We start from the raw sequence: 23,337 nt of genomic DNA, 5'->3' as shown, positions 1-23,337 counted from the left end.
TACCAATGTATCGGACTGCAAATAGTAGTCATTCAAATCAGAGCAGTTCCTTCTAATACGAGTAAATTGGCCTTTAGGGACACCCTTGAGCCACTGTGGGTGATGACAACTTGACGTATCAATAAAGGAATTTCGGTCTGTAGGCTTAAAATAACATCTAGTAGAAAAGCCTTCTCCTACACGGGAGATAACCAGATCAAGAAAATTAATACTCACCTCACTACACTCCGCAGTAAGTTGGATATTTGTCCTCAAGTTATTGACAGATCCTATAAACTCACGAAAACTCGCCTCATCACCCCGCCACATAATAAGCAGGTCATCTATATATCTTTTCCAAAAAAGTATACTAGGTCCACCCACTTCTAATGCTTCTGCTTCCCACAGCGACAATAAAGATATTAGCTAAACTGGGGGCATAAGATGCCCCCATCGCACAGCCATACACCTGCTGGAAGAATTCTTTCTTATGCCAAAAATAATTATGTTTTAACGAAAATTCGAGCAAAGATAAAATAAACTCCATTTTAACGCCAGGAAAATCGGTATATTGGTGTAAAAAGGTTCTCACTGCTTCAATACCCCCTTCATGCGGGATATTGGTATAAAGAGAACCTACATCGGCCGTCGCCAACAATACCTTTCCGTCGATTCTCAACTCCTCCAGCAGTTGAATGGCGTGTTTGGTGTCTCGCAAGACACACGGTAACTGTGGGATAGCGGGCTGCAGATGCAGATGGGTAATAGATCCCATCCCACTCAGGGTAGGTCTTCCAGAGGGGGGGGGGGGGGGGGGAGAGAGAGAGAGAGAGAGAGAGAGAGAGAGAGAGAGAGAGAGAGAGAGAGAGAGAGAGAGAGAGAGAGAGAGAGAGAGAGAGAGAGAGAGAGAGAGAGAGAGAGAGAGAGAGAGAGAGAGAGAGAGAGAGAGAGAGAGAGAGAGAGAGAGAGAGAGAGAGAGAGAGAGAGAGAGAGAGAGAGAGAGAGAGAGAAAATAGTTATACAGGATCTTCTCAAAAATTTAGCATACTGTGATAAAGTTCATTATTTTCTGTAATGTACTGATAAACATTAGACTTTCATATATTTTAGATTCAAATACACACAACTGAAGTAGTTCAAGCCTTTTATTGTTTTAATATTGATGATTTTGGCATACAGCTCGTGAAAACCCAAAATTCCTATCTCAAAAAATTAGCATATTTCATCCGACTAATAAAAGAAAAGTGTTTTTAAAACAAAAAAAGGTCAACCTTCAAATAATTATGTTCAGTTATGCACTCAATACTTGGTCGGGAATCCTTTTGCAGAAATGACTGCTTCAATGCGGCGTGGCATGGAGGCAATCAGCCTGTGGCACTGCTCAGGTGTTATGGAGGCCCACGATGCTTCGATAGCAGCCTTAAGCTCATCCACAGTGTTGGGTCTTGTATCTCTCAACTTTCTCTTCACAATATCCCACAGATTCTCTATGGGGTTCAGGTCAGGAGAGTTGGCAGGCCAATTGAGCACCATGGTCACTAAACCATTTACCAGTGGTTTGGGCACTGTGAGCAGTTGCCAGGTCCTGCTGAAAAAGGAAATCATCTCCATAAAGCTTTTCAGCAGATGGAAGCATGAACCCACTTTTGAACCAGAAACAGCGGCAGAAGCGCCTGACCTGGGCTACAGAGAAGCAGCACTGGACTGTTGCTCAGTGGTCCAAAGTACTTTTTTTGGATGAAAGCAACTTTTACATGTCATTCGGAAATCAAGGTGCCAGAGTCTGGAGGAAGACTGGGGAGAGGGAAATGCCAAAATGCCTGAAGTCCAGTGTCAAGTACCCACAGTCAGTGATGGTCTGGGGTGCCATGTCAGCTGCTGGTGTTGGTCCACTGTGTTTTATCAAGGGCAGGGTCAATGCAGCTAGCTATCAGGAGATTTTGGAGCACTTCATGCTTCCATCTGCTGAAAAGCTTTATGGAGATGAAGATTTCATTTTTCAGCATGACCTGGCACCTGCTCACAGTGCCAAAACCACTGGTAAATGGCTTACTGACCATGGTATTACCGTGTTCAATTGGCCTGCCAACGCTCCTGACCTGAACCCCATAGAGAATCTGTGGGATATTGTGAAGAGAAAGTTGAGAGACGCAAGACCCAACACTTTGGATGAGCGTAAGGCCGCTATCGAAGCATCCTGGGCCTCCATAACACCTGAGCTGTGCCACAGGCTGATTGCCTCCATGCCACGCCGCATTGAAGCAGTCATTTCTGCAAAAGGATTCTCGACCAAGTATTGAGTGCATAACTGAACATAATTATTTGAAGGTTGACCTTTTTTTGTTTTAAAAACACTTTTCTTTTATTGGTCGGATGAAATATGCTAATTTTTTGAGATAGGAATTTTGGGTTTTCATGAGCTGTATGCCAAAATCATCAATATTAAAACAATAAAAGGCTTGAACTACTTCAGTTGTGTGTATTTGAATCTAAAATATATGAAAGTCTAATGTGTATCAGTACATTACAGAAAATAATGAACTTCATCGCAATATGCTAATTTTTTGAGTATATATATATATATTTATTATCCAAGAAATAGAACATTATCTCATATTTTCTATTTTAATTACAGTTTTAATTCATTAGGAGTCAGAGTCGGTGCATTTTTTCCCGACTCCAGGCACCCAAAATTGCCCCGACTCCGACTCCACAGCCCTGATATTGATACACAGATAATCAGCTTTACAGTAGCATGACCAGCATTTTCAGGAATATGAGCCCCCAATACTATTATTATTGTTTATTTAGCCAGGTCAACATCTGCAAGGAGTATGTTCTCCCTGTGTCTGATGGGCTTCCTCCGGACACACCAGTTTCCTCCCACAGCTCAAAAAAAAAAAAAAAAAAAAAAAAAAAAAAAAAAAAAAAAAACATACAGATCAGTTAATTAACTTCCCCCTAAAAAATGGCCCTATATAATCTGTAAAGCTATGTGGAAGATGTCAGCGGTATATAAACACTAAATAATAATAGTAAAGCGCCAATATCTTCTATAGCTATAGTACAAACAAAAAAACAAAAAACAAAAAAACACAGAAGGGAGCATAAATACATGAGACGGTGAAACCGCTGTACAATCAGGACATCTAGCAATACAAATACAGTACAGACATAATTGATGTGTGATTTGAGACATCACCGATGCCTCACACACGTTCATATGACACATTACATCAGAATAAAGAAGCCCATTGCAGTACAACTATTTAATCAGATGCAATCTTTCAACGTGATTTTTATGATCCAATCGGGCACTTGTCTTGCTTAGAGGACCCAGAAGGAAACCTCGTAGAGAAAAGTTATCCAATCACAGCACCCTCTATAGCACAAAGCAGTTGTGATTCGCTGAATAGTGTGGGTGTGGTTTACTACAACCTATCTGAAACCTAGCAGTTAGAGACGGTGCTGTCCACCCAATCATGTTACTGGAATTTCCCTATGAGGTTTTCTACTGGGTCCCCTAAAGCAGACTAGTGCCAAAAATGTAATCGACCCGAATGTTGGATATTACAATCCAAGAAGAAGAAGAAGAGAGTAAATGCCCTGACCTGTTTTTTACGATTGAATTTAATTGAAAGGTAATCTATTGTTCTTATGAACAATAGATTATTACCTTCCAATTAAATTCAATCGTAAAAATTGCATCGATAGGTCGCATTGGATGAAAAAAAAAAGCTGTGTTCTCCCCAGGCTCTTTTAGCCTGGTGCTCCACCTGGCTAATTTTGGTGACCACCCGCTTATCATCGGCTCGCCTCCTCATCCTCATCTTATGCTGTAAGCAGAGTTGCGCAGAACCTGCATTCTCCCCCACCCGGCTACTTTTTCATGCCACCCGGTTGGAATAAATTTCTGGGAAGAACACTGGGCTGTATTGTTAATGGACACCTTAAAGTATAGCCGAGCCGAAAACCTTGCGTACAAAATGAGATACCTACCTAAAGAGAGGGAAGCCTCAGGATCCTATTGAGGCTTCCCTCGGTGCTCTGATGTCCCCTGTCGAGCAACTTTTCTTCCTAGTGTGGCAGCGCAAGCTCGCCTATGTATGCGCAGTAAGCCAGTGTAATGTCAGCAATTGCAGCCCTGCACGTTTTGCAGCCCCGCATGCGCAGTTGGAGCCTGCGTCCCATTAAATTGTGCAGCCACGTAAAACATCCTAAATATCTTTGCTTCCACACCACGTACACCCCCGAAATTTTCAGGGGAGGGAGGAGACCCCCAGATCTAGCTCTGTGCCGAATTGCAGCCCCCGAGCCCCACTGGTTCCCGAGACTGATTGCAGCAAACCTATCTCGGGAACTAGCAGGGCTGCAATTCGACACAGAGCTAGATCTGGGGGTCCCCCTCCCTCCCCTGAAAATTTCGGGAGTCTACGTGGTGCGGAAGCGGAGATATTTCAGGTAAATAATGTCTAACTTCCCACTGAGCATGCGCAATACTCAGTGAGGAAGGCTGCTTCCGGGCTGCAATATCTGACATTACACCGGAACCACTCATGTACGACCAGCTCTGTGCTACTGCACATGCACGGCCACGATCATAACAGAGGAGTAGCACAGTCCAGATCTGGAGGGGAGCCGTGCTCAGCGACATTGCAGCACCAAGGGAAGCCTCAGTAGGATCCTGAGGCTACCCTCTCTAATGCTGGGAATACACAGTTGGTTTCTGCCATGCGTTTCTCCTCTCGATCGTTTTTGCCAATCAATTCTGCAGGCGATTCTCTTATCTTCCGCTGGTTTTTCTAATTTTTCCATTCACTTCTATAAGAAATCGAGTGGCGAAAGAATCGAAAGGGAGATCGGACATGTAGGAAATTATGTATCAAACCATCTAATCACCTAAAAAACGAACCGTGTATTCCAAGCATGAGGCAAATATCTTATTTTGATCCCAAGCTTCGACTCAGGAGGTCACTTGTTCCAACATTTTAGCATACATTGACAGAATACCAGAACACCCTGACCTTGCAAACCGATAATCTAGAAGTATGGATAGATCGGTCATTGAGGGATCCAACTGACCAGGGGGCTTTGCAGATCTAGCAAGGAGCATACTGGCTACTACTACAGACGCCTCTGATCAGCTGCGACGCCAGCATTTTAGGCAAGTTGAGCTGCCCTATAGTAAGGCGTAGTACATCACACTACTAAGCTCTGTGCCTGTTCCTGCTCACACACATATCTATATCTCTATTATAAGCAAACCACGTGACCAGTCTTTACTCACCTTGAATACTAATTGCAGCCGCTACTATTATAATTATGTCCCAATGCTCATAAATTCTCGTAGTATTATTAATATTCCCCTCTTCACGGCTGGCCCCGCCCCCTTTCTCACGCTTCCGCCAGACTCAGTTCAAATCACGCGGGCACGTCCGGATACAGCCGATGATTGGTCAGAAGTTGACCGCTCTGGTCGCTACTGCAGCTGTGATTGGTGGATGCTGTACAGCAGCGCTCAGCAGTGACAGAGGTTCCCGGGCTGTGTGGCTGGATTTCCCCGTAGTAGACGGCGGATCCCCCGGCTATCTAACCGGCGAGCCCTGCGCCTGACTGTAAGGAAGACATTCCGAAAATCGTCTGGATTGCTGAAATGTTTTTCCTTTTAGTAAAAACGAGTGAATAGAAAAACGTCTGCAGCGGCCATTTTGTCGGAGTCTGTGTTACGTTGGAGGCTGTGGGGTTTGATAAGAAAAACGGCATGTGGAAACTGAAAGAGGAGACGCTGGGAAGCGGGACAAAAGCCTCCTGTCACACTCCTTGCTTCATTCAACAACAAATGGTAGTTGAGGGGACCCATGGCATGGCTGCTCTGGCAATTTGGTTACAACCACTAATTTATAAGAAATGGGGAACCCAGCAGGAAACAAAATACATGCCTGATGCCTTGACGCCACCAACCTAATAGATTTAAAGCGGAACTGTAAATTCTCTGAAACAAACTGTAAGGGCCTTTTTCCACTAGCCTGCGATTTGCGATTTGCTTCTGATCGCAAATCGCAAGGTACATTAAACTAATGGAAACTGCAGCAGCAATTTCCATTAGTGCGATCCAGGGGCGTAACTAGAAATCACTGGGCCCCCCTGCGAATATTTGGATGGGGCCCCCCCCCATAGGTGCCAAATAATCGTAATGGGGCAGCGTTTCACTGTAAATTAATTGTAAAGTGGGCAGCATTTTACCAGACAATCGTAATGTGGGCCAGAAAATCGTAATGTGGGCAGAGTTCACCAGAAAATCGTAATGTGGGCCTTTAGAAAATCATAATGTGGGCAGAGTTCACCAGAAAATCGTAATGTGGGCACCAGTCACCAGAAAATAGTAACGTGAGCAGCAGTCACCAGAAAATTGTAACGTGGGCAGCATTTACCAGACAATCGTAATGTGGGCAGCGTTCACCAGAATATCGTAATGTGGGACAGAAAATCGTAATGTGGGCAGAGTTCACCAGAAAATTGTAACATGGACAGCATTCACCAGACAATCGTAACTTGGGCAGTGTTCACCAGAAAATCGTAATGTGGGCCAGAAAATCGTAATGTGGGCAGCGTTCACCAGAAAATCGTAACGTGGACAGCATTCACCAGACAATCGTAACGTGGGCAGTGTTCACCAGAAAATCGTAATGTGGGCCAGAAAATCGCAATGTGGGCAGCAGTCACCAGAAAATCGCCATGTGGGCAGCAGTCACCAGAAAATTGCAATGTGGGCATCAGTCACCAGAAAATCCTAATGTGGGCAGCAGTCACCAGAATATCGTAATGTGGGCAGCAGTCACCAGAAAATCCTAATGTGGGCAGCAGTCAGTCACCAGAATGTCGTAATGTGGGCAGCAGACACCAGAAAATCCCAATGTGGGCAGCAGTCACCAGAAAATCGCAATGTGGGCAGCAGTCACCAGAAAATCGCAATGTGGGCAGCAGTCACCAGAAAATCCTAATGTGGGCAGCATACACCAGAAAATCCTAATGTGGGCAGCAGACACCAGAAAATCGCAATGTGGGCAGCAGACACCTGAAAATCGCAATGTGGGCAGCAGACACCTGAAAATCGCAATGTGGGCAGCAGACACCTGAAAATCGTAATGTGGGCAGCAGACACCTGAAAATCGTAATGTGGGCAGCAGACACCTGAAAATCGTAATGAGGGCAGCAGACACCTGGAAATCGTAATGAGGGCAGCAGACACCTGAAAATCGTAATGTGGGCAGCAGACACCTGAAAATCGGAAGTGACGTCAGCCGCTAGAGGGAGAAGTCTCCGATGGAACGCACGGAAGCAGGTATGTATCTGCCCGCCGCTCGCTGCCCACCACAGCCCCACAGACACTTACGAGCTGGAGGGGAGCACAGAGGGGAGAGCCCCGAGGTGAGGGAGAGGGGGGAACTACCCCTCTCCCCGCCGACTGTGGGCAAGGCTTTCCCCTCATGCTGCCACCCCTCCAGCACCCACAAAACGGCCCCAAGCGGGCCCCAGGGGGGGGCCGGGCCCCCCCGCGGGCGCAGGGGCTGCAGGGCCTATTCCTACGCCCCTGGTGCGATCCGATTGCGATGCGATTTTGGTCAAAGCGCAACCATCGTCCTGCCGCGTTTTGTATGCGATTGAGCTGGACTATGAGTATAGTAGCTCAATCGCAGTCGCATAGTGGAAATTGAAACGCGATTGCGATCGGAATCGCGATTGCATTTCATAGTGGAAAAGAGCTACTATACTCATTATAGTCCAGCTCAATCGCATACAAAACGCAGCAGGATGACGATTGCGCTTTGACCAAAATCGCAATCGGATCGCACTAATGGAAATTGCTGCTGCAGTTTCCATTAGTTTAATGTACCTTGCGATTTGCAGTCAGAAGCAAATCGCAGGCTAGTGGAAAAAGGCCCTAACTTACTTGGGGCTTCCCAAGCCCCCAGCAGCCGACCTGTCCCTCACCGGTCCTGCACAATCTTCCACTCTCCCGCCACAGTGCAGCTTTGGTACCGTCGACTTACGGCAACTGCGCCTGCGCGACCTGGGCTACGCATAGCTTTGTTTGCGTTCTTGCCCGCTATAGCGTCCTGCGCAGGGCCGGGGCGCAGATGATGATGTTTAAAATTTAATACCTTTATTAGTATTAGTTTCAAGCAGTAAAATACCCCCTCAAACAACTTCCTCATACATAACCCACACTACACATTCATGCATGGGAGTTGTGTGGTGCCTTTTAAAATGTTGATCTAAAAAATATGTAGAATAAAAACTTTGCATGTGCATAAACTGATGATCTCCGTTTTTGACAACAGATTCCTCAAGGAGTTACGTGCAAATATTCAACGTTTGTGCAGTCAGTAATGCACCTTGGGACAATTTCAATTTGTTAGAAAAGCATATGAACGGGGGTAAACTTGATATTTCAATCACTAATTGACTATGTATCACCTTTATTGGTTGGCCTCCCCTACAATCAGCACAAATAAAAATTCCATCATGCTTGGTTAGTGCTACGTTTGTGCCCATTTGTGCTGCAAAAATTAAGATTTGTGTTGTTTTCATTTTGAAGATAATAGCATTTATTATTTCCAAAGCAATACCATCACCCCCCCCCCCCTCCATACAACATGGGCGGGTAGTGCTGTGCATGTGCTCATTTGTGCTGCAAAAATAATCTTTCTATCTTTTATAGTTTTTGAGATATTCACGCTTTTACAAAGGTCAAAAGTTCACTCAAGCTCATTTAGCCTAAAGGTGGCCACACACCATACAATTTTTTAAATATCTGTTCAATTTAAGAATTGCAATCAATTTTTCTGACTGATTGTAACATTTCAAAAATATGACCAATGTACCACACACATATGTTAAATTTTTCCCCAATTATGACAAAAATGATTGGAAACTCTAATATAATAATAATAATCCAAACATTTATATAGCGCTTTTCTCCTATCGGACTCAAAGCGCTCAAGAGCTGCAGCCACTGGGACGCGCTCAGGAGGCCACCCTGCAGTGTTGGGGAGTCTTGCCTTTAACTCCTTACTGAATAGGTACTGACCCTAGCCAGGATTCAAACCCTGGTCTCCCATGTCAAAGGCAGTGCCCTTAAAGAGAACCCGAGGTGGGTTTGAAGAATATTATCTGCATACAGAGGCTGGATCTGCCTATACAGCCCAGCCTCTGTTGCTTTCCCAAACCCCCCTAAGGTCCCCCTGCACTCTGCAATCCCTCATAAATCACAGCCACGCTGCTGACAAACAGCTTGTCAGATCTGGCTGTGTTTATCTCTATAGTGTCAGTCTGCTGCTCTCCCCGCCTCCTGCAGAACTCCAGTCTTCGCCTGCATCCCTTCCCTCCCTGCTGATTGGAGGGAAGGGACGGGGGCAGGGACCGGAGCTATGCAGGAGGCGGGGGAGCAGCTGAGACTGACACTACAGATGTAAACACAGCCTCACAGCACGGCTGTGATTTATGAGGGATTGCAGAGTGCAGGGGGACCTTAGTGGGGTTTGGGATAGCAACAGAGGCTAGGCTGTATAGGCAGATCCAGCCTCTGTATGCAGATAACATTCTTTAAACACACCTCGGGTTCTCTTTAACCAGTACTCTATTCAGTCACAACTCTGAGTAAATTGTTTGGGTACGTATATTAATAATTTGACAATCTAACACACACCATACAAGTCATAGGGGCTTTCGTCTGTACCTGTGCTTTGTGGCCTTAATAAAAGAAGATTGATTGAGGAGTGCCGGGGTCTGTCAGTTTTTTCAGCCATACACACCATACAATCTCTAGAGAAATTGAAGAAAAATATCTGGCATTCCGGATAGATAAAAAGCGGGAAATCCAATCGGATTTTTCAGTCGAATGAAAAAAAAACCTTTCGATTTTTTTAGGAGATCCGATCGTTTTTATCAAATTGCCGTAAAATCGGATCATTTTATTGTATGGTGTGTGGCCACCTTTAGCGATGTTGTTGTGGGGATAATTGAACTTTTGACCTTTATAAAAATGTAAATATCTAAAAAACTATAAAAGATTTTAAAGGCTAGAAAGGTGATTTTTGCAGCACAAATGATCACTAGAGATGTCGGCGAACACCTCACCTTGTACTACTTCCAGGTCACTATGACCCGGAGTAGTATGGCTGCGCTAGCCCGGCGGTGCGCGTCCTAGATCGTGCTCCTGTTGCCGGGCACTTTCTGCGCATGTGCGTGACGTCATGAGTGACGTCACACTCATGCGCAGAGAGTAGCCGGCAACCACTATTGTCAAGAAAGCACAACAGAGAATGTACCATCTACGGCAGCTGAAAAAGTTTGGCCTACCTCAAAATCTAATGGTGCAGTTCTACACTGCAATCATCGAATCCACCATAACATCATCTATGACTGTATGGTTCGGCTCCTGCTCAGCATTAGAAAAGGGGAGGCTGCAGCGCATCATCCAATCAGCGGAAAGGATAATTGGCTGTAGCTTACCTTCCCTGCAGGATCTTTACACTAGCAGGTGCAGAAAGAGAGCAACCAAAATTGCCTCTGACCCCTCTCACCCAGCTCACTCCATCTTCCAGCGCATGCCTTCAGGAGTAAGATTCCGGTCAATCGCTACCAAAACCTCCAGACACAGGAACAGCTTTTTTCCTCAAGCGGTAGCCATACCTAATGCTGAACCACGTTAGAGCTGCTAGGACTTGATAGTAATCAGCACAGAACTGTAAATGAACAATTCTCACATTGCTTACTGCCACTATACTTATAATGTCCTTAACTTGTAATATTCACACTGTCTGTCCTTGTATTGTTTTTGTTTGTGTTTGTTAAGCAACTGCCAAGACAAATTCCTTGTAGGTGCAAATTTACTTGGCAAAAATAAATTGATTCTGATTCTGAAACAGGTGTGCGATCAAAGACGCGCACCGCCGGCCCAGCGCAGCCGTACTACTCCTGGTCATAGCGACCCGGAAGTAGTACAGGCACATAGAGATTCGCCAGCGAACAGTTCGGGCCATCTCTAATGAGCACATGCACAGCACTACCCACCCATACTAGTTTCATGTCTGTAGGTTGTTGTATGTAATACACTTATGTAATAAGTGCTATTATCTTCAAAATGAAAGCAGCACAAATCTTAATTTTTGCAGTACAAAATGTTTTTTATTTTACAATGCTACTCTGGGAATAATAATTGAAAAGGTGCCGGAGAAAGGAACGTGGACTGCAGTGCCTATCTGTTTGAGTGACAGACCTTATAACTTGGGTCTATGAATGATTTGAAGTAAGCCTGCACTGCGTTGGTTGTTGGCAGTGCACTACAAGGATAGGAATTAGCACTGTAGCTTTTTACAGATTTTGTGTTGGCATCCTTGCGATTGGAAAACTGCATGCATTCTGAATATCGCATTGAAAATGCATGCAGGGGAAATGGTGTCACGATTGCTCATGCTTACCTCGCCTCTTTCCTGCGCTGGCTCTCCTGCAATGGTGGCGGAGTTTAACCATTGCGCGTTTCACTCCAGCCGCCGGGTCCTACGCAGCTTCTCGTCCGTCTCCCCGCATGGTGGAGAGACGCCAGCCGACTTCCTCCTTGGTGCTGGCGCCTCCCTCTGCTGCTAGGCGCGTGCCAGCTCCCCTTTTCTGCAGTGGGCGGAGGCGGTACTGCACCTGACACTAATTGAGAGGATGGCTATATAAGTCCAGCACTCTCACTGTTTAGTTGCTGTTGCATCCCTGGTTACAGCCATAGCATTCGCGCCGTTCGCCCTTTTGGCTTTTCCCTTTCCCTTCCAGGGTCTCCCTTTCCTAGTCGTTTCCCTTTTGGCTATTCCCTGTTGCTAATCTGCCTGCCTGTCAGTCACATGTTTGCCTGATTTAGCCTGTCTGTCTGCTTATCAGCCTGCAGCCTAACATGGATCCCTGCACTTCCTGTCAGACTCCAGTCTGCCATCCATCCCAGTTCCCTGTCAGTCTCCCTGCCTCACTTCCCTGTGACCTGCAGCTTCCCTGGGTTTCCCTCAGCCTGCAAGTTCCCTCCAGAGCTCTTCAGTCACCTACAGCTTTCCTGGGGTTTTTCCCTGCCTGCCAGTTCCTTCCAGGAACTCTCCAGTCATCTGCAGTATCCCAGGGTTTCCTCCAGCCTGTCTTTTCCCTCCTTGGTTTCTAGCCTGTCAGCTTCCTTCCCAAGAACTACCTCTGACTGTCAGTATCTCCGGGACTTACCCTGTCAGTCAGTACCCCTCCTGGGATCCTAGCTGTCAGCTCCTTACCCTTGCCTGTCCGTTTCCTTCCTGGCTTTTTCCCTGCCAGCCAGTTCCTTCCTGGGATCCCTAAGGTTAGGCCTATCTTTCCTGCTAGCTTGTCCTTGCCCAACGGTCCCCTATTATCCCGTCAGGTACCCTCTGTTCTTTCCGTCACTCGTGTGGTAGTCCTAGGGGTCATGACCTGCGAGCATCAGGCAGCAGTCTGCCGCCCACTAGGGGCGAAGGCCCATCATCCCTTGCGGGGTGCGCTGGTGAAGACCTGTGCTCGTTTAGACCCCACACCCTGGGGCTGCTCGCCCCTTGGTACCAGTGACGAAATCAACAGAACTCCGATGTTTAGCAAGAACCCTAACAAATGGTCCGTCAGGTCGGGGATCCACTGGGAGCGATTTTGGAGCACTCACTGTTTTTCAGTGATCTGCAAAGCACTACACCAGTGGATTTCTATGGGTGTACCCCCACTCAGGGCCGTATCTCTTAAGAGGCACCCGTGGGCCGGTGCCATGGGCGGGCCCTCGGGGGGGGGGGGGGCACCTATTGCCCATGTAATTTTTTTTTTTTTATTAAAATATTTTTATCAGGAAATTTATGTATTTTTTTTTTTTGGAGGGGGGAGCGGCGCACATACACATGGAGGGGAACTCGCTCCCCCCCCCCCCTCCAACAGAGTGGCAGCAGCCGGGGAGGTGAGCCTAAACTCTCTGCGGTGCCTGAAGGTGGTAAGATGTTCGCCGGCCGCCCGCTCACTGCCACTCTGCACTGACTGACTGACTGAGGGGGCAAGCTTGGAAGGGGGAGCGGGAGCCCCAGGTGAGGGAGGGGGGAGTGACGTCCCCCCTTCCCCGCTGCTGTGTGTGCCCGCTCCCGCTTCCAGGCTACCTAAACTGCGGACACCTATAGACCTATAACCTAACTGGGGACACCTATATACTTACTACCTAACTGGGGACACCTATATACCTACTACCTAACGGGGGGACACCTATATACCTACTACCTAACTGGGGGGACACCTATATACCTACTACCTAACTAGGGACACCTATATAGCTACTACCTAACTGGGGACACCTATATACCTACTACCTAACTGGGGGGCATCTATATACCTACTACCTAACTGGGGGGCACCTATATACCTACTACCTAACTGGGGGGACACCTATATACCTACTACCTAACTAGGGACACCTATATACCTACTACCTAACTGGGGACACTTATATACCTATTACCTAACTGGGGACACCTATATACCTACTACCTAAACTGGGAGACACCTATAGACCAACTACCTAAACTGGGGGATACCTATTATTTTCTGCTGAAATGCTGCCCACGTTGCGATTATTTTATGGTGAAATGATGCCCACTGTACGATTATTTTATGGTGAAATGCTGTCCACGTTGCGATTATTTTATGGTGAAATGCTGCCCACATTGCGATTAATTTCTGCTTAAATGCTGCACACGTTATTATTTTCTGCTGAAAAGCTGCCCACGTTGCGATTATTTTATGATGAATTGATGCCCACGTTGCGATTATTTTATGGTGAAATGATGCACACATTGCGATTACTTTCTGCTGAAATGCTGCCCACTGTACGATTATTTTATGGTGTTATGCTGCCCACATTGCGATTATTTTTTGCTGAAATGCTGCACACATTGCGATTATTTGCTGCTGAAATGCTGCATACATTGCGATTGTTTTATGGTGAAATGATGCCCTCATTGCGATTATTTTAATGGTGAAGTGATGCCCACATTGTGATTATTTTCTGCTGAAATGCTGCCCACTGTACGATTATTTACGGGTGAAATGATGTCCACGTTGCGATTATTTTATGGTGAAATGATGCCCACGTTGCGATTATTTTCTGCTGAATTGCTGCCCATATTGCAATTATTTTATGGTGAATTGATGCCCACGTTGCGATTATTTTATGGTGAAATGATGCCCACATTGCGATTATTTTCTGCTGAAATGCCAACGTTGCGATTATTTTACTGTATTTATGCTATTTATTTATATAGCACCAACATATTACACAGCGCTGTACAGAGTATTTATTGTCTTGTCACTAACTGTCCCTCAGAGGGGCTCACAATCTGATCCCTACCATAGTCATATGTGTATGTATGTATCGTAGTCTAGGGCCAATTTTTAGGGGGAAGCCAATTAACTTATCTGTATCGTATGTTATTGGGATGTTGGAGGAAACTGGAGTGCCTGGAGGAAACCCACACAGACACGGGAAGAAAGTACAAACTCCTTGCAAATGTTGAACTGGCTGGGATTCGAACCGGGAACCCAGCGCTGCAAGGCGAGAGCGCTAACCACTACACCACCATGCTGCCATTCTACTGTACTATATTGTACTGCCATCTTCAGCAGTACTTCACAGAGTACATAGTCATGTCACTGACTATCCTCTGAGGAGCTTACAATCTAATCCTGCCATAGTCTAATGTCCTACCATATTATTATGTATTTATATAGCACTGACATCTTCCGCAGCACTTTGCAGAGAATATAGTCATGTTGCTGACTTTTCTCAAAGGAGCTCACAATCTAATCCTACCACTATTTTGTGCGAGAGAACATGTTTGTTTGTTTGTTTGTTGTTGTATTTTTTTTTTTGGGGGGGGGGGGAAATTTCATACTTGCTTTTTTAGGGTCACTTTACTCATATCCGGGGAGAAAACATGGCCCCACCGACTTTGGGTGGCACTCTTACTAGGAAATTGTAATAGGTCACACCCACTGTATGTTATGGACACGCCCACTGCATTCACGCCCATTTTTCTGCAGCGGCGCGCTTTGCGCACCGCCAATGTCCTCCTTTGGGGCGTCATAGATGTGTGGTGCCTAGGGGAGCCCAAACCCTAAATACAGCCCTGCCCCCACTTCCAGCATTGGGATTGTGAAGTAATCACAGATTTCTGCATGCAGCATTTTGGTAGTGATCCCATCAGTGGCTACAGAGCCAAATTATGATTGCTCCGTGGATTGCGGTGAAATCATGTCACTTCTGTAATTCAGGAAATTGTGGGTGCTTTGCGTTTTCCTGCAAAGCGCTCGTAGTGGGACTCTAGCCTGAGAGTTGTTTGAACAAATAGTTTGTTTTTTTCAGTGGTTTGCTTTTTGTGTGTTTACCAGGAGCTGGAGTTCTGAGAATATCTCTCACAGCCTGTAGTCCTTATGCTGCATGTGTTGGAGCTCTTTCATAATCTTATGTAATTGCTTCCAGATGTGGGTTATAGGTGTCAATAAGGAGGAAGCAGTTTACTCATGTTTATATTCCAAAAGTTGTATTTATATTCCAGAAGTTTCCTTTCAGTGGGGTTGAGCCGTTAATTCGCCTGTCTGTTGTACTGAGGGGCGTAGTTCTAGGTTTGATGAAGCTGTCCCGAGCTCCACAGACATGCTCACCCTGGCTTGTTGGTTCTGATCAAAGAAAGAATGTACCTGGATGTAAATAATAGACAGCACTAGATGTACACTTGAGTGGAAGCTTAACCCTTTAGCAGCCAATTTATTTAGAGGCTTGCAAGTGCTTAAAGTGATCCTTAAGTAAAAAAAAAATGACTTTTACTCACCTGGGGCTTCCAATAGCCTTCAGCAGCTGTCCGGTGTCCCCCCGATCCTCGTGTTCCCGCTGGCAGCCACTTCCGGTTTCGCCGTCAGGAGCCGACAGGCTGGGAACGCGAGTGATTCTTCGCGTTCCCAGCCACAATTGCTCCCTCTATGCTGCTATAGCATATAGCATGAAGCATATAGCAGCATAGAGAGCGCAATTGTGGCTGGGAACACAAAAAATGTAGGCACAGACCATACTGGGCCTGTGCAGTACGCTCCTGGTGACATCAGCGGGAGCGAGGACACGGACACGCAGGCGCAGTGGTTTTCAGACTTTAAAGTCGGAAATTCCAGAAGTGAACTGGAGGCGGGGCCGGAGCATCGGTGAGTGGCTGCGCGGGCACATGATGTCTGCGGGGGACCATTAGAAGCCCTGGGTAAGCCAGTTTATTTTAGCTAATTTTTTATTTCTTCTTTGTTACATGTGTGTAAAATTCCAAGATAACAGAGATGCCAAAGTAGAGTAAAAACGTTTAAAAACCGTTAGGCACTCTCGTTATTTCAATGATCAGCGTGGTGTTCTCCGCACTTGATTGCCTGATGAAGCGGGATGTTGGCCTGCAAAACGCGTTGCACAACTGGAGACTTATTTTAATAAATGTTATTGTTATATCTATAACGGCTTATTTAGCCTGATCATTTTTGCTGGAGGGAGGTGCATCCACCCACCCCCTTCCTTTTTAAACGTTTTTACTCTACTTTGGCGCCTCTGTTATTTTGGAATTTTACACACATCTAGTCCACCCCTTGGTGGAGGGGAGTTTCCCCAACCTTTTTTCTGTCTACAGAGAGCGACTGTTTTAACCTGAGTGGGGTCAGGTCCTAATTCTCCCCACCTGCCTGAGGTCAAAAGCAGAGCACTTATCTCACACGAGGTAACTCTATTGAAGCTGCTTATGGGTTAAAGAGGAACTTTAACCCAGGATTAAACTTCATCTCAGTCAGTAGCTGGTACGTACCCCTTTCCCATGAAAAATTCTTAAAGAGGAACTTCAGCCTAAACAAAGGTACTGTCATTAAGTTACGTTAGTTAAGTTAATTAAAATACATACTGTAGGTAATATAATCTCTTACCTACCCTGTTTTAAAAGAACAGGCAAATATTTGTAAAAACAAAACAGAGGACACCAAGAGCCCAATAGTGCAATATTGTCTGGTAAGCTCAATATATAATGTAATGTCAAAGGTCCTTATACTCACAAAGGTGGGTTACCATCAGGCAACTACTTGACAGGCAGGTGGGGAGTATTAGTACCTGACCCCACTCAGGTATAAAAGTCGCTCTCTGTAGATAGGAAAATGGGGAAAGAACCCCATTCACCAGGGGTGGACTTAATCGTGCTGTAATATGTACGAACAGAGGCGCCAAGCAGAGTAAAACAATGTTCTACAAATTATAAAAAGAGGGAAGTCGAGGTGGACTTATCTCCCTCTGATAGTGGACATATACTCAAATGCAGAGTAAAAAATATACAATTTATTCACAGCTCCATAAAATCGCAACGCGTTTCGCGGTCAACAGTCCCGCTTCATCAGGCAGTACAGGAGCATATAAAACTGGTTCAGGTCCTTAAAGCGTGTGAGCGCCTCTGCAAATATTTGTGATTTCATGGGGACAGACTTCTTTTTGGTTGAAAGGAGGTGACAGGGAGCATGAGACACAATTCCAACTGTCCTGTATCCTGATAAACCCTACCAGCTGTGCACGTTAGGCTTCAAATCTCAAATTCAAAACGTAAAAAAATAAATTTGCGCCAAAACAGCAGAAAGAGCACAACAACATCAGAAATCCCATCATGGTTTGCACATCATCGGGAAAAATGCCCGGGCAGATTTCTTTGATGTGCAGCTAAAAATGAAGCTTGGGTAAGAAAAACAAAGTTCTGATGCCATGAAACTGTCAAAGAACCACCAAGCCCTTTCAGTTCTGCTGAGTAGATTTTTAGTCTGGAGGTTCACTTTAACCTTTTATTCTAATAGATCATCAGGAATTTCTGTATGGCTGATATTATTTTTATTATTATTTTTTATTTATGAAGTGCCAACCTCTTCCATAGCGATGTATATCGTACAAAACAAATAGTGGGGAGCATGTACTGTATATGTATACAATTAGGACATCCAGGAATGGAAAAACATACATAGCTTGTGTGGTTTGAGACATCACCAATACTGGTACATGTTCATATGATAAATTACAGCAGAATCAGAAACACTAAGAGGAGGTCCCTGCCCTTGCAAGCTTACAATCTGGAGGGTACTGGGTGGAAACATTAGGGAAGGAGACACAAAGGTTAGCGGATGAAGCAGTACACTTCAAATGCTTCCTATAGCAAATTATAAGCTTGCCTGAACATGTATGTTTTGAGAGTAGGTTTGAGGGTTTCCAGGCTCAGAGCATGATGGACTGGCTGTGGGACAGCGTTCCAAAGAAGATATGACTCTCCTGAGAAGTGCTGGATGTGAGAGTGAGAGGAGGTGACTAAGCTAGAGGACAAGAGGGTCTCCTGGGAGGAGCGAAGGCTCCCGGTGGGATGTTATCTGGATATTAGTGAGGAACTGTAAGGAGGTGACAACTTATGTAGTTCATTGTATCATAGGATGAGGGATTTAAACTGGAACGTTTGGGCAATAGTTAGCCAATTGAGAGATTGCCAGAGAGGGGCTGCATCAGATGAGCGGGAGGACAGGTTGAAGAGGTGGGCAGCAAAGTTCAGTAGGGACTGGAGAGGTGCCAGTCTGGTTTTTGGTATACTACAGAGTAGGGTGTTACAGTAGTCAAGACGGGATATGATTAGCACATGTTCAAGAATTCTCCTGTGAGAGGAAGGGAAGAATTTTGGAAATGTTTTTGAGGTAGCAGGAGGTAGTTAATGTGTTAATATGTGGTCCAAATGAGAGTGCAGAGTCCATACATACCCCCAAACAGAAAGCTTTAGGAGTTGAGGTTATTGGAGTATTTTCTACATTGATGGTGACTATTGGTGGGGGAGCAGAGAGGGAAGGTGGATATTCCCATCGCTCCACCACAGCGTCTCCCCTCTGTGAATCCCTCCACAGGCTTCCTATCCAGTCCAGAATCAGATTCAAGATACTGTGCCAGACTTACAAATCTGTCCACAAAACCTGTCCAATCTGCATTTCAGATCTCACTCAGAGGCACCTAGCTGCTCACTCAGCTCCTCCAATGAACTTCGCCTGACCGCCCCCTGCATTACCCAGTCCCATGCACGCCTCCAGGACTTCTCAAGAGCTGCACCAACACTATGGAACTTCCTACCCCCACCCATTAGGGCAGCCCCCTCCTTCAACATCTTCAAGAAGGCCCTAAAAACTCACCTTTTTACTCTGGCCTACCACCCCTCACAAGTGCTCTAAACCCGTAGCTGAACTCTGGTCCCTACCTTTCGTGTCCCTACCTCTCCCTCTACATTGTAAGCCTCTGGGCAGGGTCCTCCTCCTTTTGTGTCCTACCTGATCATGCACCTGCATTACTGTGCACCTATGCTATGCATTTGAGTGAACTCATCTTGCCTTATCTCCATGCTCCCATCCAATGACTAAGCATTACCTTGTACTCATACTGTGCTGCGTGATCTGGTTTTTCTTGTTTTCCTGTATTGTCGTATTGCTGTATGTCACCCCTAAATATTGTCTATAACCTACACTAATGTCCAGCGCTGCGTAATATGTTGGTGCTTTATAAATAAATAAATTGTGGTGAAACCTTTCCCACAGTGTTATGTCAGGGTTTAAGATATTTTCTTTTTGCTTATTTTGCCAGCAAAGAAAACTAAAATACAGAGAAACCGAAAGGAAGATTGCATTTTTGGAGATGATTCTTTTTTTTTTTTTTTTTGCATTTTTATTATGATAGCTGCATGATTGGCAAAACGCATGGGTGCCGCCAATTGGAGTGTATGCATTGAAAAAGGCCCTTAGTGATGTAAATACATAATCTATAAAACAATACAGACAGTGTCAGCACTATATAAATACACATAATAAGGTTGCGTTGTAATTTATGAGGAAGGGAACTGTATCATTTTTATTGTATATTATGCAGTCTGTAGATGCGCATCATTAATTTATTGTAGTTCCTTTAATAACTGTTGCAGAGTATCTCTTGGAAGAGCAAGAATGTGTAATTATGGTTTCCTGATGTTATTTCCTGGCTTGTAAACACACAGATGCCATACACACGCTTTCATACATTTCACACCCGCTTCATATGGTCCAATCTCTCCCTTCCAGCATGTGTTCAGACACATAATCATATTAAAAATATAATCTGTTAAAGCTGTCCAATGTTGTGCAGCGCACTTTATAAAACATTCCAGAATTCCACGGCATTGGGAAGAAGTCTCTCTGATTTGTCTTGGGCACTGGTGCGTAATAAGTATACTTTATCAGATGGGTAATTTTGTTCAGTCATGTCAGGTTGGTTGCTGCCTGTCTGCAGAGGATGTGAGGCCGCTAGATGCAGGCGAGAGAGATACATGCCTTTAGAGCCGAATCAGGCAAAAACGGCGCTGGAAATTAGGGCACCGCCATAGGCTGTATTATGAATTGCGGCTATAGCAGCGCTCAGTCAGTAATTTGGGCACTGTCAAAAGATGGTGGGGCTTCCTGGGACCTGGGGTTTCCTCCAGCCCCCGTAGCCTGCAAGGTCCTCCGGCATCCTCTTCTGTCCTCTCCTGGTCCCACTGGCGGCTCGTGTAATTGGCGACTTGGGGTGAAGTAGCACGTGAGTGCCCCCGGCGTCGTCACACCAGTCACCGTAAACCTTCTGCGCATGTGCCGTTCTCCAAAGAGACCGGCGTGATAATGCATAGGGCGCACAACAGGGGCACGCACATGAGATTTCACTCAAAGTTACCGATTACTGGAGCCGTCAGCGGGACCAGTAGAGGGAATAAGATGTTGGAGGACCTCGTGGGCTATGGGGGACTGGAGGAAACCCCAGGTAAGTCCAAATTTCGTTTTCACTCAGCGCACAGGGTCCCTAAAATGCAGCAACCCACTTTATAAAAATATTTTCAACAATAGGTGAGGTTTAGCGAGAAAGATTTGTATTTTGTATTTACTGTATGCTGTGCATGCAACATGTACAAAGCTCTTTTCTAAGTTGACTTATACATTGATTTTCATGTCATTGAGTGAAACAAGTATTTGGTTATTGAGTGACATATAGTAAGTATTTGATCCCCAAGCAAAACAGGATGATGGCTGTTAATCCACTAGAAACTATAGCTATGCTCACTTATTTCCATTTTGGAATCTAATATCTTCCATATCTGCAACCGAATACAATTTTGCATCCTAGTTTTTTTTTTTTTATCTTTAGTAGGGTTTCTGCTTGCTGTGAGTGACTTGAGTGCAGAGGGTTAATGCTTGTTTGTATGATTTCATTCTCGGATACCGTATTTGATTTCAATCTTGGTCTGTAGGTTTGTAGAAAACCGCAGATAAGATCCATGCTCTGTTACCTGAGTCTCTGCACATTAATGTTAATGGACACTTTGCTGATGACAATTTGTAGCTCAGGCCAATGGATCTAGTTTACACTTAAGTAGTTGTGATGAGAGCTGTGATGATCTTGATAAGGATCCTCTGCTGCACAGACAGTTATACAAAGAGAGGAACAGAAAGGAGAGGCGACAGATGATTGAGGTTGAAAGAGCAACTCTTCCATCAAAAATACCACACAAAGGATTAATCAGAGCTTGCTTGTGAAAATCTGGGCCAGGAATAGGCATTAAATATTCCAAGGTTAATGGATTTCCGAGGCCACCATTTTCATCTATTTTACACTCACCTGGTGCTTCTTCCAGCCCCTAGATGCCATTTCAGTCCCTCGCCGAAGCTCTGGTCCTCCCCGATGTCCTGCTGGCCACCTGTAAAGATCTCCAACCCGCTGGCTGTCGGCGAAGCTGCTCATCGTGACATGTCCATGTTATCTGGCGTAGTACAGCGCAGGCGCGGTATGCACCCAGTGACATGGTTGCACGGGGACGAGGTGCATGCGCAAGTGTGCCGACCTGGTGGCGGGTTGGAGATGTTTATGGGTGGCCATCGGGACATCGGGGAGGACCAGAGCTGCGGCGAGGGACTGAAATGGCATCTAGGGGCTGGAAGAAGCCTCAGGTGAGCAAAAATAGATGAAAATGGTCACCTCAGTAATCCTTTAAATGAAAAAAAAGTTTCTTACCTGGGACTTTTACCAGCCCCCTGCAGCCGCACTGTGCCCACGCCGTCATTGCGCGATGCTCCTGCCACCCGCAGCACCCCTCTTTTAGCTGGATGCACGACCCTCTTTGGTGCGATTCCTGCTCACACTCTTGTGGACGGGAGAGTTCTGCGCATGTGCAGTACGTTCAAATCTGCACTGTGCATGCGCAGAACACTCCCAGTAGGGGTAGGGTGTTCAAGGACACGGGTTGCCGGGCCCTGGTCCGCACGCCTCCTGATTGTGCTCCTGTGGACGGGAGAGTTATGCGCATGTGCAGTACATTAAAATCTCTACTGTGAATGTGCAGAAAGTTAGTGGGAGCGCGATCGAGGACACACGTTGCAGGCGCCGCACGTGCATAGTGGCTGCCAATTCCAGCTGATAGAGGGGCCCTGTGGAAACATGGCAGAATCATGGCGAGGGCACACACGACGGCTGCAGGGGGCTGGTAGAAGCCCCAGGCAAGTTAAACTGTTTTTTTCCCCTTCACTTTAGGCTCATTTTAATATAACACAGTCACAGTGATGGGGGTCTGTAGTATCTGTTCTTCTTCCTGGGGGAGATTTAAAAAAAAATGTAAAGCAATGCAGAAAGGAAAGAAAGCAAATGGGGTACTCACAAAATCACTTGCAGAATGGCAGCCACAGATTCTCGCTTGACGGTGTCACCAACCACGACTTGCTTCGGTGTGGTTAGGTCGCACTCCAAAAAAAGGGTTAGTAGATGGGAAAATGTAAAAACTAAGAATTGCCCAAACTAAAAGCTTAATCCCATAAGGGTTCATAAGTATAATACTGAGAGGGAGGTAACTCAAAGGATGTGTAAGATGATGATTAAAAACAGTTTAAATGGCAACTGATACAAGGTACAAAAATAATTTATTCAAAAACACTAGACAATGTGTTTCATGTGCATCCACCCTCTTCCGCAGGTCAATAAAACTGCTTGTAAAATGCATTGTCCAGTGTTTTTAAATACATTTTTTTATATATATCAGTCCTCCTATTGGGGTAACTTTTTATTGCCTTTTTATCATATTTAGCTTTGACTTTTTGTATCTTTATTGTTGTAACTCTTGTTCTTCCAGGGTTCAGTAAAATCGAAGTGGCAATGTTAGGGTAATAATAAACTCTATTAGAAGGAATGTATTTTTTTTAGCGTATTTGTTGTTTTGTTTTGTCTTTCCATTT

At 45.4% G+C, this 23,337-nt stretch overlaps 1 protein-coding gene across 1 annotated transcript in view; it reads right to left on the bottom strand.

Annotated features, from left to right (window-relative positions):
- Positions 1 to 5,671, bottom strand: part of KIF18B (kinesin family member 18B) — a 71,993-nt gene extending 66,322 nt beyond the window's left edge. The window contains exon 1 of the mRNA XM_068241142.1: positions 5,267 to 5,671. The gene's annotated coding sequence lies outside the window, so the exon portion shown is untranslated. The remainder of the gene's footprint in view (positions 1 to 5,266) is intronic.
- Positions 5,672 to 23,337: the final 17,666 nt, after the last annotated feature.

This window comes from Hyperolius riggenbachi, chromosome 6, assembly GCF_040937935.1.
Source record: "Hyperolius riggenbachi isolate aHypRig1 chromosome 6, aHypRig1.pri, whole genome shotgun sequence".
NCBI lineage: Eukaryota > Metazoa > Chordata > Amphibia > Anura > Hyperoliidae > Hyperolius > Hyperolius riggenbachi.
This window is presented reverse-complemented; position numbering and strand designations above follow the sequence as displayed.